Source organism: Ambystoma mexicanum, chromosome 7q, assembly GCF_040938575.1.
Source record: "Ambystoma mexicanum isolate Mex_15411 chromosome 7q, UKY_AmexF1_1, whole genome shotgun sequence".
Taxonomy (NCBI): Eukaryota; Metazoa; Chordata; class Amphibia; order Caudata; family Ambystomatidae; genus Ambystoma; species Ambystoma mexicanum.
This window is the reverse complement of record NC_090941.1, coordinates 904,749,862-904,761,864: the sequence shown is the minus strand read 5'-3', so window position 1 is coordinate 904,761,864 and position 12,003 is coordinate 904,749,862.

Sequence of the window (12,003 nt, the reverse complement as noted above, 5' to 3'; positions counted from 1 at the left end):
TTGAGTCCAATTAAGCAATATCTTTCAAAGCTGGTCCTGAACTGTGTGGGGTTCTGTTGAAAGGTACGCTGATCCTACGCGTTCGCGAGTCTGTGACTCACCTTCAGGTGTGGGGTACTCAAATAAGTATCTAAGAGTGAAGGAATAGTATTCTTAATTCAGTAGGGTTTAAATTACAAAAAATATAAATAACAGTATAGTATCATTATTATACTTGTCGCATCTGTGTGCCTGAAGAGGAGATCATTACTAACCTTATGATTGTGTTAATAGCAGTCCTGTTTGAATTGCTAGACAATACACACAATTTACCCCAGCAAGCAGGTAGGTTTGAGTTTACGAAAAGAAAAGTGAGGACACCTTTGTCACCCGCGAGATCGGAGTACTTTCACTTTAAGGGACTATTTACATCCTGATATACCAAGATCACATGACATGAGCGGATCACGTTACTCCTCCCGTAAATCTTGTGATCTCTACAATATATGGTGATCGTGAGACGGGTGGCCGCTGGATTGCTGCCTCTCGCGCCCGTGTTTCGCCATTTGAATTTGTTCTGAGGCAAAGGTAAGCTACTTTCCCTGCAGAAAGATGTGCCAGCTAACACCATAGTCGTACATCTGTAGAGATCAGTAGTGATATTTTTCCTTTACATTCCAGACATTGAGAGGGAACACTGTATCCATCCAGACATTAGCTATGTCTGTCAATCACTTTTCATTCTAAGTAAGTGGCATTTAATCTAGTATGATTTTTAGGTTACCTAGGTTGTGTGGTTTGTTACTCATTTTCTTTTTCTGTCACAGGTGGAATTATGGGGTGGTCCCTGGCGGGGAAGAGTTTTCACTACAATTCCAGCCACGAGTGGTATCTGCTGGCCACACAAGCCAGGTTCGGGTTAGACGGGCACTGACTCCCTTACGAACAGTTGAGACACCTCGACAATTGAATACAGTGGACCCAGGTTTATTTGCTCCACGCAACGGCATGGGAGATACTGTCTGGTAGTTGGTAACCAGAGGCGGTGTTCGCTATATAATAATCGGAAGTGACAAGGGTCACCCAAGGACAATAAGGACTTGTTTAGAGGCAAATGAATGCATCATTTATGGCGCTGGCCCCTCCCCCACCTCTATACAATAGAACCGGGAGGAGTACATCATTTATGGCATCTGCCCCTCCCTCGCCGCTATACCGCAAGTGCAAGGGATATTAATCACTGAGATAGCCTTACTGACCTACAGGGTGATTCATGGAATAAATGTGCACCGAAAATGGGGCGCACACGTGCAAAATGCACGAAAGCGCCCATTTTCCAATTCGTGGAACACATTGCGCGTAGCTTACACGCGACCTGCGCCTAATCCGGGTTAGTCCAACACGTCACTGCAACACCACGAACGCCTTGAGCAAGACACCCAGTGAAGGCGCACACCATCCAGCGCACACACTAAAAAGGTGGCGGAACACATGGAATGGGGAACAGCAAGCGAAAATGTCGGCGTTACGGGGGAAGTACTGCAGCAAAATACTTGCAATGCGTGCTAACAACACATATTCCTGGAATCGAACAGGGCTCACCGCCGTGGGGAAAAAGACACGCAAACCTGGAAACACGTACGCCATGCAAAAGCTAGATAAACTGCCCCAGCGCACCAACACCAATGCATAAAAGTGTGCACTAACAACAAATTCGCGTATACAGCTAAGAAGAATGTACCATTTCTCGCAGCAGTGATCCTGAGACACTGCAGGAGGAGGATAGCCAGAACCCGCCTTTTTTTACCCAGAACCAGCCTTTTTGGGATGCCTGATGACCAGGTCTATGGCAGGTATAGGTTTCCACCTCATATCATCCAAGACCTGGTCACTGATTGGGAGAATGACCTCACATCACCCACCCTGTGCTCCCCAGCACTGAGCCCCTTGGAAAAGGTGCTCAATGTACTGCATTTTTTGTCCACTGGGTCATTTCAGCAGACAACTGCGATAGTTGGTGGTGTCTCACAGCCCACGCAGTCACAATGCCTACACCAGGTGTTGGCAATCATGACTGCACGCTCCTCAGTCCGCAGGCACATATACATGGCCAGAACACCCGCAGAAAGGCAGGCCATGGTCCAGGACTTTTACGGGGTGGCACACTTCCCTAAAGTGCTTGGTGCCATTGATTGGACACATGTGGCCCTACGTCAACCTAGGGCCACAGAGCACATCTATCGCAATCGCAAGCACTGGCATTCCATAAATGTGCAGGTTGTATGCGATATCAAGGGAATCATTATCTCTGTATATGCCAACTATCCAGGGTCCACCCACTATAGTTTCATATTCAGAATGTCACCCCTAAACCAGGACCTGTAAACTGGGAGGCATGGCAACACATGGCTCATTGATGAGTACAAATGCCTGTACACATGCATGCATCTCACACACAGACAAATAGACAAAGCCAACTAATGACAACCATTATCACCCCCCCCAGAGGACAGTGCCTACCCTCTGGGCACCTATATGATGATGCCAATATGGAACCCCACCACACCACCTCAGGTAAGATACAACGCAGCCCATATTGTAACCAGGGCCATAGTGGAGAGCACATTCGGAGTGCTCAAATCACGCTTCCGCTCCCTTGACCACTACGGTGGACAGCTACTATATGCACCACCAGTAGTGTGCAGGATCATTGTGGCAGCATGCGTCCTGCACAACGTTGCAACACGGCGGGGTGTACCAGTGGACATGGTGGTGCCTCCACATCCCCAACCACATGCATGCCCGCTGCGCATGGGAGGGGAAAAGGGCACGTGTCGAGGCAGCCCGTACCCAGCTTCTGGCACAATTTTTCACCTAAAATCCCACCCCTGCGAAGTGCACACAGGCCTGGCACATTCCAGGTGACAATCGATGATGACAAAGGGGCATTCAACTGTCACAACCTTACCACCCTGAGAATGTGTCCTTGGAAGTGCCACATTGTGTGCAACCCTAGCTACTTAAACCAACCCAATCCAGTGTGACCAAAAGGCACACATTCAATGTGCAGTATGCCACTACCTCCATGCAAAACAGCACATCCAAATACTGGTATGCCACCTAAACCCTTCCAAACCCCATGTCACCCGTCCGACACACCATGCCATGGCATGCAATGTAAAAAACACAAAGAAAATGCGCAACACATGACACAACTGTCACAAAGTGCACTTTGACAAATGTAAATTGATCGGAAACAATTCCTAATGACACATCAAAATAAAGCAGTACACAGGAATGTCCATTTACCAGCATACCATGTCAGAAACACAGGACCCAACATTGACAATGTCAGACAGTGACCAATCACAATAGCACAATTGCCTCAATGTGACAAAGTCACCACACGGACCCCTCCCATCTTGAGTGTGTCTCTGCTAGCCAAAGAGAGCATGAAGGGTATCAATAATGGAGACAGGCAAGGTAATACATGAAGATGCAACATCAAAAAATGCACATTTACCAATATCCAAAACAAAATGCATGCTAAACATGCCCTGGTCAAACAATCATGAATCCCCACTAAGGGTGTATACACAGGTTGGACTTCAGACTGGCCACAGAAATGATGGAAGCCCAATGCCTCTGTGTAAGTTACTGTCACACGCTGCCCTCCTTGCAAGCCCATGGAAAGGGGAAGCAGGTGTTACGCTCACCTGGTCTCCGTGGGGGCACTGGGCGGTCTGGACTTGGTCTCTGCTGGATGTCGCATTAGGCTACTCTGGTGATAAGCTTACTTGCAGGCTGCTCCTGGTGTCTGTGTTTGGTGGGCTCTCCGTCCTGCCAGTCTTTGCAGTGGGGCCGTTGCTAGCTCAGGCGTCGAAGGATCGAGTTACTTCACTGATCCTTAGTTCTTTGAGTTGTGCCCAGGCCAGTGGTGGCAAGACTTCCTATCTTGCTGCTTGAGTTTGTGTTGTGCATGAGTGTTATCAGTTTGTTGTCCTTTCTTGCGCACTCACCTGTGTGCGTTTTAGAGTCTTTCTTGCATGCGCCTTCTCACCTGTTTTTTCAAGTGTCTTTATTGCATGGCCTTCCTTTCTGTACTTTTCTAATGTTCGTTTGATCTTGCATGCGCTTTCTTATCTGTGCTTTCAATCTGCCGCCGGCTAATGCGTGGTCTCTCTCTCATGCAGATGACAGGCTGAGATCGGCCAGCCAGAGGACTAGTGCGCGGAGACTCGCTGCGTGGATCGATTGTGTGCAGAGAAAAGCAGGACCACAAGCAGCATGGAGCAGGTAAGTGTTTGATGCGCCGAGCGCTAAACAGTTTATTATGTACTATCTAACCTGTTGTCTCCTTTTGCAGATGTCGCGGGTCGGGATTCCTTGGAGAAGTGGAAGTGGTCCGGACTCCGCCGAGGATCAGGTTCAGAGCGGGACTCAGGTAAGCTGCAGGGAGCCGATGAATAATTCAGGAGCGGTCGCAGTGAGCATTACGCTGCGGTAAGCAGAAAAACGCAAAGCACGCTTTCAGGCCGGGGTGTGGCTTATATAGCCAGTCACACCCGTGTGGCCAAACACACCCAAAACACTAGTACGCGCTGCCTATGTTAAAGAAGTGACTGTGTCTTCAAACTCCTCCATGTTAAGTTGTTCTAAGGCAATGTTTGTTTAAGGAGGTTGCTGCCATTTGCTGATGATGAGCCTGGTGCGAAAGGCACCAGGACAAGGACCAGGTGGTCTTGTTCAGTTTTGTAGAGGCCGCTGAAATGGACTTCTGGTATAATGTACCAGTTATGGGCTGGGGGCAGTGTCGCAAGTTTCTACCCTGCCCACTGACCATGACAGCACTCCCCCCTAAGCCCCCTCTCATGTTGGTTCTCTCTCATTCCGGGCCGGATTTGGTTGGATGGTTGCGTTGAAAGTGTTTCACCAATCGTGGTGCATGGATGTGGTTACTAGGCTCCCAGGTCCTGTCCTGAGGGCCGTATCCCTTCTAGTCTACCAAGTAGTATAATTTGGATTTAACTACCTTAGAATCCAAGATTTCTTTGACTTCGAATTCTGGTTCGCCTTTGATCAGCACAGGATCAAGAGGTGACGCCATCTGAGAAGCAGGCTGCACAGGTTTCAAGAGTGACACGTGGAATACTGGATGCATTTGCATGTTTGGTGGTAATGCGAACTTCATCGCCACAGGGTTGATGATGTCCTGAATGGTAAATGGACCTAAGTATTTAGGGTGGAAGGTTTGGGTTCCTTTCATGGGTACATTTCTGGAAGCCAACCAAACGGCATCCCCGACTTGATAGGCAGGGGCCTTTCTGCGATGCTGGTCTGACAATTTTGTGTGTCGTTCTTTGGCCTTTGCTAGATATTTTCCTGCCATCTTGAAAACGTGAGCAATGGTGGCATGCAAGGTTTTTACTGTGGGCATCTCTAGTGCTTCGGGTGGGTCCAAACTAGAGGTACATGGGTGTCATCTGTACACAATGTAGAACAGGGTCTGTCCGGTACTGGTGTCCAATGAGTTATTGTATGCGTACTCGGCTAGCCACAGGATATCTTTCCAACCGTCCTCGGTCTGGTGTAACATGCACCTCAGATATTGCTCTAGCGTTTTGTTTGTTCATTCCGTCTGGCCATCCGTTTATGGGTGATGATTCGTGGACAGACGGACGTCAATCTGTGCATGCTCGCAGCGATTTTTCCAGAAGTTGGAGATGAATTGACTACCTTGGCCCAAAATCAGAATCGTAGGGAATCTGTGTAGTCGTACGACTTGTTCTAAAAACACATTTGCCAAGACGGGAGCGGTTGATAGACCTTTCAGTGGGATGAAGTGGACCATTTGTGAGAACAGTTCCACGATTAAGATAGTAGTATAGCCATCACAGGGTGGTAAGTCTGTAATAAAGTCGAGTGATAACGTATGCCAGGGAGTAGGAGGTATTTCTAGAGGTCACAAAAGACCTGCGAGTTTCTGTTTCTGAGATTTGTTTTGCGCACAAATTCCACATGACAGTACAAATTGAATTTCTCTTCACCTTGGCCATTGTCTTGCCGATACCTGGTGGTCCTTCCACAAGAGAATCGTGGTAGCCGGAGATAACCTGGTCTTGTAGCTCACGACTAGGGAGATAGAGATGCCCCTGGTAATATGGGAGTCCATTTGTGATTGTATGTTGCTCGCTCTTTGCGACTCAGGTCTGTCGTGCGTCTTCGTTCACCTGAAGCCGTACTTCCTTTTGCAGATCGTCTCAAGACAAGGTGGCCGTAAGGCCTACGATTCTTGTTCCGGGTATGATGGCTAACGGGTCGGATGTTGCATACACCTCATCTTCCGTTCCCATGTGGGACAGTGCATCGGCCTTGCCGTTTCGTATCCCTGGTCGAAATGTGATTACATAATCGTATTCTGCGTAAAACAGGGCCCACCGGAGTTGGCGTGATGACTGGGCCTTGGCTGCCTTGAGATACTGCAAGTTGCGGTGATCTGTGATTACTGTGATGGTATGTCTTGCGCTTAGAAGGTAATGCCGCCAAGCCTTGAATGCTGCCTTGATTGCCAGGAGCTCTTTGTCGGTAGTTGCATAGTTTAATTCTGGTGCTGCGAACTTGCATGACCAAAAGGCTACTGGATGTAAGTGGCCGGTTTCGGGGTCTTTCTGTGAGAGAACAGTCCCCATGGCTATGCTGGAGGCATCGGTTTCAACCACTTATGGAAGTTCTGGAAGGGGGTGTCGTAGTACCAGAGCTGAAGTGAATTTTTGTTTGAGTTTCTGGAAGGCATCTTCCGCCTCATCCGCCCATTGGAAACACCTGTTCTTCTGAAACAAAGATGTAATCGGGTGGACGATTTGGGAGAATCTTGGGATAAATCAGCGGTTGAAGTTTGCAAAGCTGCACATACTTTGAACCCCTTTGACTGATGACGATGATGGCCAGTTGAGAATAGCATCCACTTTACGTGTATCCATCCGGACGCCTCTTGGTGTGAGGATAAAACCTAGGAACTCAACTTCGGTGACCTGGAAGGAGCATTTCTCGAGCTTGGCATACAGCTAATGTTGCCAGGGTTTCTCAAGGATGGCACGGACATGGGCAACGTGGTCTTGTTTCGTGGATGAGTAAATCAAGATGTCATCGATGTAGACTAACGCACAGACATCGAGTAACTCGCAGAGTATGTCATTCATGAAGAATTGGAATGCTGCCAGTGCATTGCATAGCACGAAGGGCATAACCTGATATTCGTACAGCCCGTACTTGGTACTAAGGGCAGTTTTCCATTAATCTCCCTTTTTCACCAGTGCGAGATGGCACGCCCCTCTAAGGTCAAATTTGGTATATATCAGGGCGTCCTTGACCTGGTCCAGTGGCTCTGGAATGAGGGACAAAAGATACCGTTTTTTAACAGTCACCTGGTTCAGTGCCCGATAATCGATACAAGTCCGTAGGTCCCCCTCCTTCTTGGGCACAAAGAAGAGGGGTGATGCCATAGGAGATTTGGAGGGGCGAATAAAGCCGTTTGCTAGATATTGATTCAGATACGTTTTCAAGTGGAGATTTTCTTGTTCGGTGAGTGCATAGATGTGATTGCAGGGAATCTGTCCACCGGGTACGAGGTCGATCTGGCAGTCGTAGGGCTTGTGAGGCGGTAGAGTATTTGCATGTTCCTTTTGGAAGACATCCTGGTAGTCTTAGTATTCACTTGGTAGGGTGCCCATTAGACCCAGAGCCACCTGTTTGGGTCTTGTCGGTCCACCGCAGGGTGTTTCCACCTTATAGCATGAATGAGCACAGTCTTCGGAGAAGGTCAGACTTTTAGCGCGCCAATCGATATGAGGATTATGGGCCTCCAGCTAGGGTATCCCCAAAATTGCCTGGAACCTGGGGGGCACTGATAAGGTCAAAGGCAACATTTTCCCGGTGGCCATCTTGACACAGAAGTGTCACTTCTGCTGTGCAGTGTGTCACAGGTCCTGATGATATTTCAGTACCATCTACTGTTGTGACGTTTTTAGTTACAGATTTTTGGCGCAAGGGAAGACCTATCCTCTTTGCCAGATCTTGGTCTATCTTGGTTACCAACTGCTCCTCTGTCTACATACGCTTCCACAGCATGCATTCTGGATCGCTGATGGTGACTGATCAGGATCATGGGCACAGCTAGGTGCAAGGTTTGCGAATCCTTCTCACTACTCGGCAAGCGGACCTCTACGCTTGCTGGGCTTGGGAGTTTTCCGAATCCCTTTCAGCATCTTCTTTAATGATGTCAGGGGTTTTGACCCATGTTCAAGTTATTATGCTGCAACATTTGGTGCTGTGGGCTTAGGAAATCCAAGATGGTGGAAAAGCCCACATTTGCGCCAGGATCCAGGAAAACCGCGCAGTTTTTGCGCACACCAAAATGGTCGCCTGACCTACCACCCACCAGTGCGAGCGTGATTGGCCAGGAGTGTCATGGGTGAAATGTGTTCAAAAGGAAAAACAGCAGTGCCGGTTGGCTCAAAAAGCGCTTTGAAATCACCTTTGTTTCTCTGAAATGCAAGCTAAAAATGCCTATTTTAAACATTGCAAGATATTCAAAAATCTCACTGAACACCAGCAGACATTTGGCAGAATGTATTCTTGTGTGCATACAAAATCTGGAAAGAGAAAGAGCCCAAAATAATGTTCATAACGAAACTGGCTGAGCCGTGGATGTCAGCAGCTGAAGTGAAATTGGACTGAAAGACACTAAAATCTAAATGTTTTAAATAAATGAGTGACCTACTGTTGAGTGTCACATAGTTTGCAACTGTTAAATGTCATAGTTTTGAACTTAGAATCAGCATTCTAGCTGCATGTGTAAAAATGGTAAGTTTGATTTGGATGAAGAAAAACTGGGAATGAAAGTGACATGTAGCTGAAGCCTGGCTTAAAGAGAGTGAATTCTGCCCGGCAACTACCCCCGACAGGAGTTGAAACTTGCTCAGCCACTCTTCCCAGGCCTGGCTGCATTCTGCTGCCCCCACCAAAAGGAGATGACAACTCCCTGATTGGATTAGGGGAGGAGCAGCTGGGGACTGCAGGAAACAGAACAATGAGCCTTCCTTGGCTCAGGCAAATGTTAAATTAGGGTGGGTCGTAAATGGCTTCCTCTTGAGAGAAACGGGGAGGGTGTTCTGACTTGGTGGGTCCGACTTGATGGTCGTGCAGTTATAAAATGCCTCCGTCCCCAAGTACCGCTCGAGCAGAATATAAACACTGCCCGAGCAATCTTTGAGGCCACAGGAAGGAGTGTTGTCGTCAGCCTGGTATTGAGAACGCCGGAAGGACCCCTGAGTGCTGTAAGGCAAAAGGTTATAATCAGGAATATACTCTATAATGGCAATGGGCAATTGATAGAAAAGGGTTAAACAAGATGCAGTGACACCAGCTTACCTAGTAGAGATGGAATGTAGGTAGAACACCTACGCAGGGAAATCCACGGCAAGCTGGAATGATGTAATAGGCACTCCTTCCCAGTACCTCGTGGAGTGTGGCAAGATATGTAACAAGGCTTGAAGCAATCCGAAGGTTGCAAAACAGAAGGGCAATCCAAGAGCAAGTCCAGAGTATAACAGGGGTTGGATGTCCAGAAAACCAGAGAGCACGCCAAAATCCAAGGATAATCCAATAGCAAATCCGAAAAGAGTTCCAAGGTCGAAGCAAACAAGAGCAAGGGTAATGCGTGACAGTCCTCCGTAGCAGTTGAAGTAGCTGTGAAGCAAAGAGTCTTGTTTGCCGGCTTCTTTTGAAGGGGCGAGTGGTATCACGTGACGTATCACGTGACTGCTCGCGTACGTTGCATGGCGCGCAACGCGGCCAGCGATTGGAGCTGCCGGCACTTCCTGGTATTCTGACGTTGCCGGCTGTGCAAGAGGCGCCATGGCAGACGCCAACGCGGAAAAGGGCGAAACGAGGCAGAACCGCCCAACATGGTATTCCGCCTGCCGTGTTTTCCCTGCTGGTGGTACGAATGGGAAATACTACGGCGCAAGGCGCCTGAGGAGGAGGGGTGTGAAGAGGGAAAGGTCGTGTGAGAGGGCGTGACAGAGCCCCCCCTCAAAGGCCCACGACCGCGTGGGCTGGAAGGATGCTCTCGATGAAACTTGGCCACCAGGCGAGAAGCATGAACATCTCGAGCAGCAACCCAGGAGCGATCTTCAGGGCCATAACCCCGCCAATCCACCAGATATTGTAACCCACCCCTGTGTACACGGGAACCCAGTATTCCCTGGACCTCAAAAACATCAGGAGAAGAGACAGAGACCGGAGCAGGAGGGGCAACTAATCGGGTAGGACCAGGGCAGGGCTTAAGCAGGGAGACATGGAAAACTGGGTGGATTCGCCAAGCAGGAGGTACCGCCAGACGCATAGCCACCGGATTCAGAACCTTGGCCACCTTGTAAGGACCCACAAAGCGAGGGAGAAGTTTGCGACAACCAGGAATGTGTAAATGACGAGTGGAGAGCCAAACCCTGTCCCCCACCTTGTACGCAGGAGCATCCGCCCTCTTCCTGTCAGCTGTGGATTTCATGGAAGATTGGGCCTCACGCAAATGGATCAAAGTCTGGGCATGTACTGACACTAAATCCCTAGCGCAGGCCGAGGCAGCGGGGTTATCAGAAGAGGGGTAATCTGGCAGAGGAAGAGTACGAGGATGTTGGCCATAGAGAGCGAAGAATGGCGAAAAACCAGTAGCAGAATGCAAAGAGTTGTTATAAGCAAATTCGGCAAGATGCAATAAATTAAGCCAAGCGTCCTGATATTGTAACGTTAGGCAACGTAGGTATTGCTCCAATGACTGGTTAACCCTCTCAGTCTGCCCGTCACTCTCTGGATGGTAAGCAGAGGAATAATGAGCATCAATTCCCAACAGAGAGGTGAGGGCCCGCCAGAAACGAGAGGTGAACTGTGTGCCACGATCGGACACCAAAACATGAGGCAGGCCAAAGAGACAGAAGACAGACTTAAAGAAAAGCCTGGCCAAAACCGGGGCTGAGGGTACTCCCTTACATGGTACAAAACAAGCCATTTTGGTATAGGAGTCGACAACAACCCATATAGTATCGAAACCCTGTGTGCGTGGCAAATCAGTAATTAAGTCCATTGAGACCGTGTGCCAGGGACGTGGAGGAACCGGGAGAGGAAGAAGAAGACCCAAAGGCCGGCCCCTACGTGACTTGCCCTGAGCACAGACGGGACAGGTATTGACATAGTTCTGTACATCTCGTTTCATAGCCGGCCACCAACACCATCGTTTGAGTAATTCCAGGGTACGATGCTGCCCGGGGTGACCATTAATGGCAGCATCATGAGACCATTCCAACGCCAAATTCCTGGTTTCACTCGTGGGAAGAAAAAGCTTCCCATGTACAAAGGGCAGCCCATCCTGCATAACGGGATCCCATTCTGTTAGTGACTGTGGATATCGGGAGACCCATTGTCGTATGGTGGACTGCAATGAAGGTGATGGTGTGCAAACACATACTACGTGAGAATCACTCAACAAGGTTTCAGGGAAGGATGGTAGAACTTCCCCCCCAGGAGAACGAGACAGGGCGTCTGCTTTCCCATGCCCTACACCAGGTCTATGTTTGACCACGAAGTCGAACGCGGCAAAGAAAAGATGCCAACGTACTTGTCGACTATTGGTACATTTCAAGGAGGCAAGGTCTTGGAGATTCTTATGGTCTGAGAACACCACCGTCTGGTGTTTTGCTCCTAGAAGGTGATGTCTCCAGGTCTGTAAGGCGTCCTTAATGGCCAATAGTTCTTTTTCTGTGACTGTGTAATGTAATTCACTTGTTGTGAATTTGCGAGAGTGGAAAGCCACCGGATGTAGCCGACCAGTGGCAGGACATGGCTGGGACAGTACAGCTCCAAGTGCATAAGAGGATGCGTCTGCCTCAAGGACAAACGGGAGTTCAGGGTCAGGGTGTTGCAACACCGGAGCAGTAGTAAACATTGTTTTCAGAGAATCGAAAGCATTTT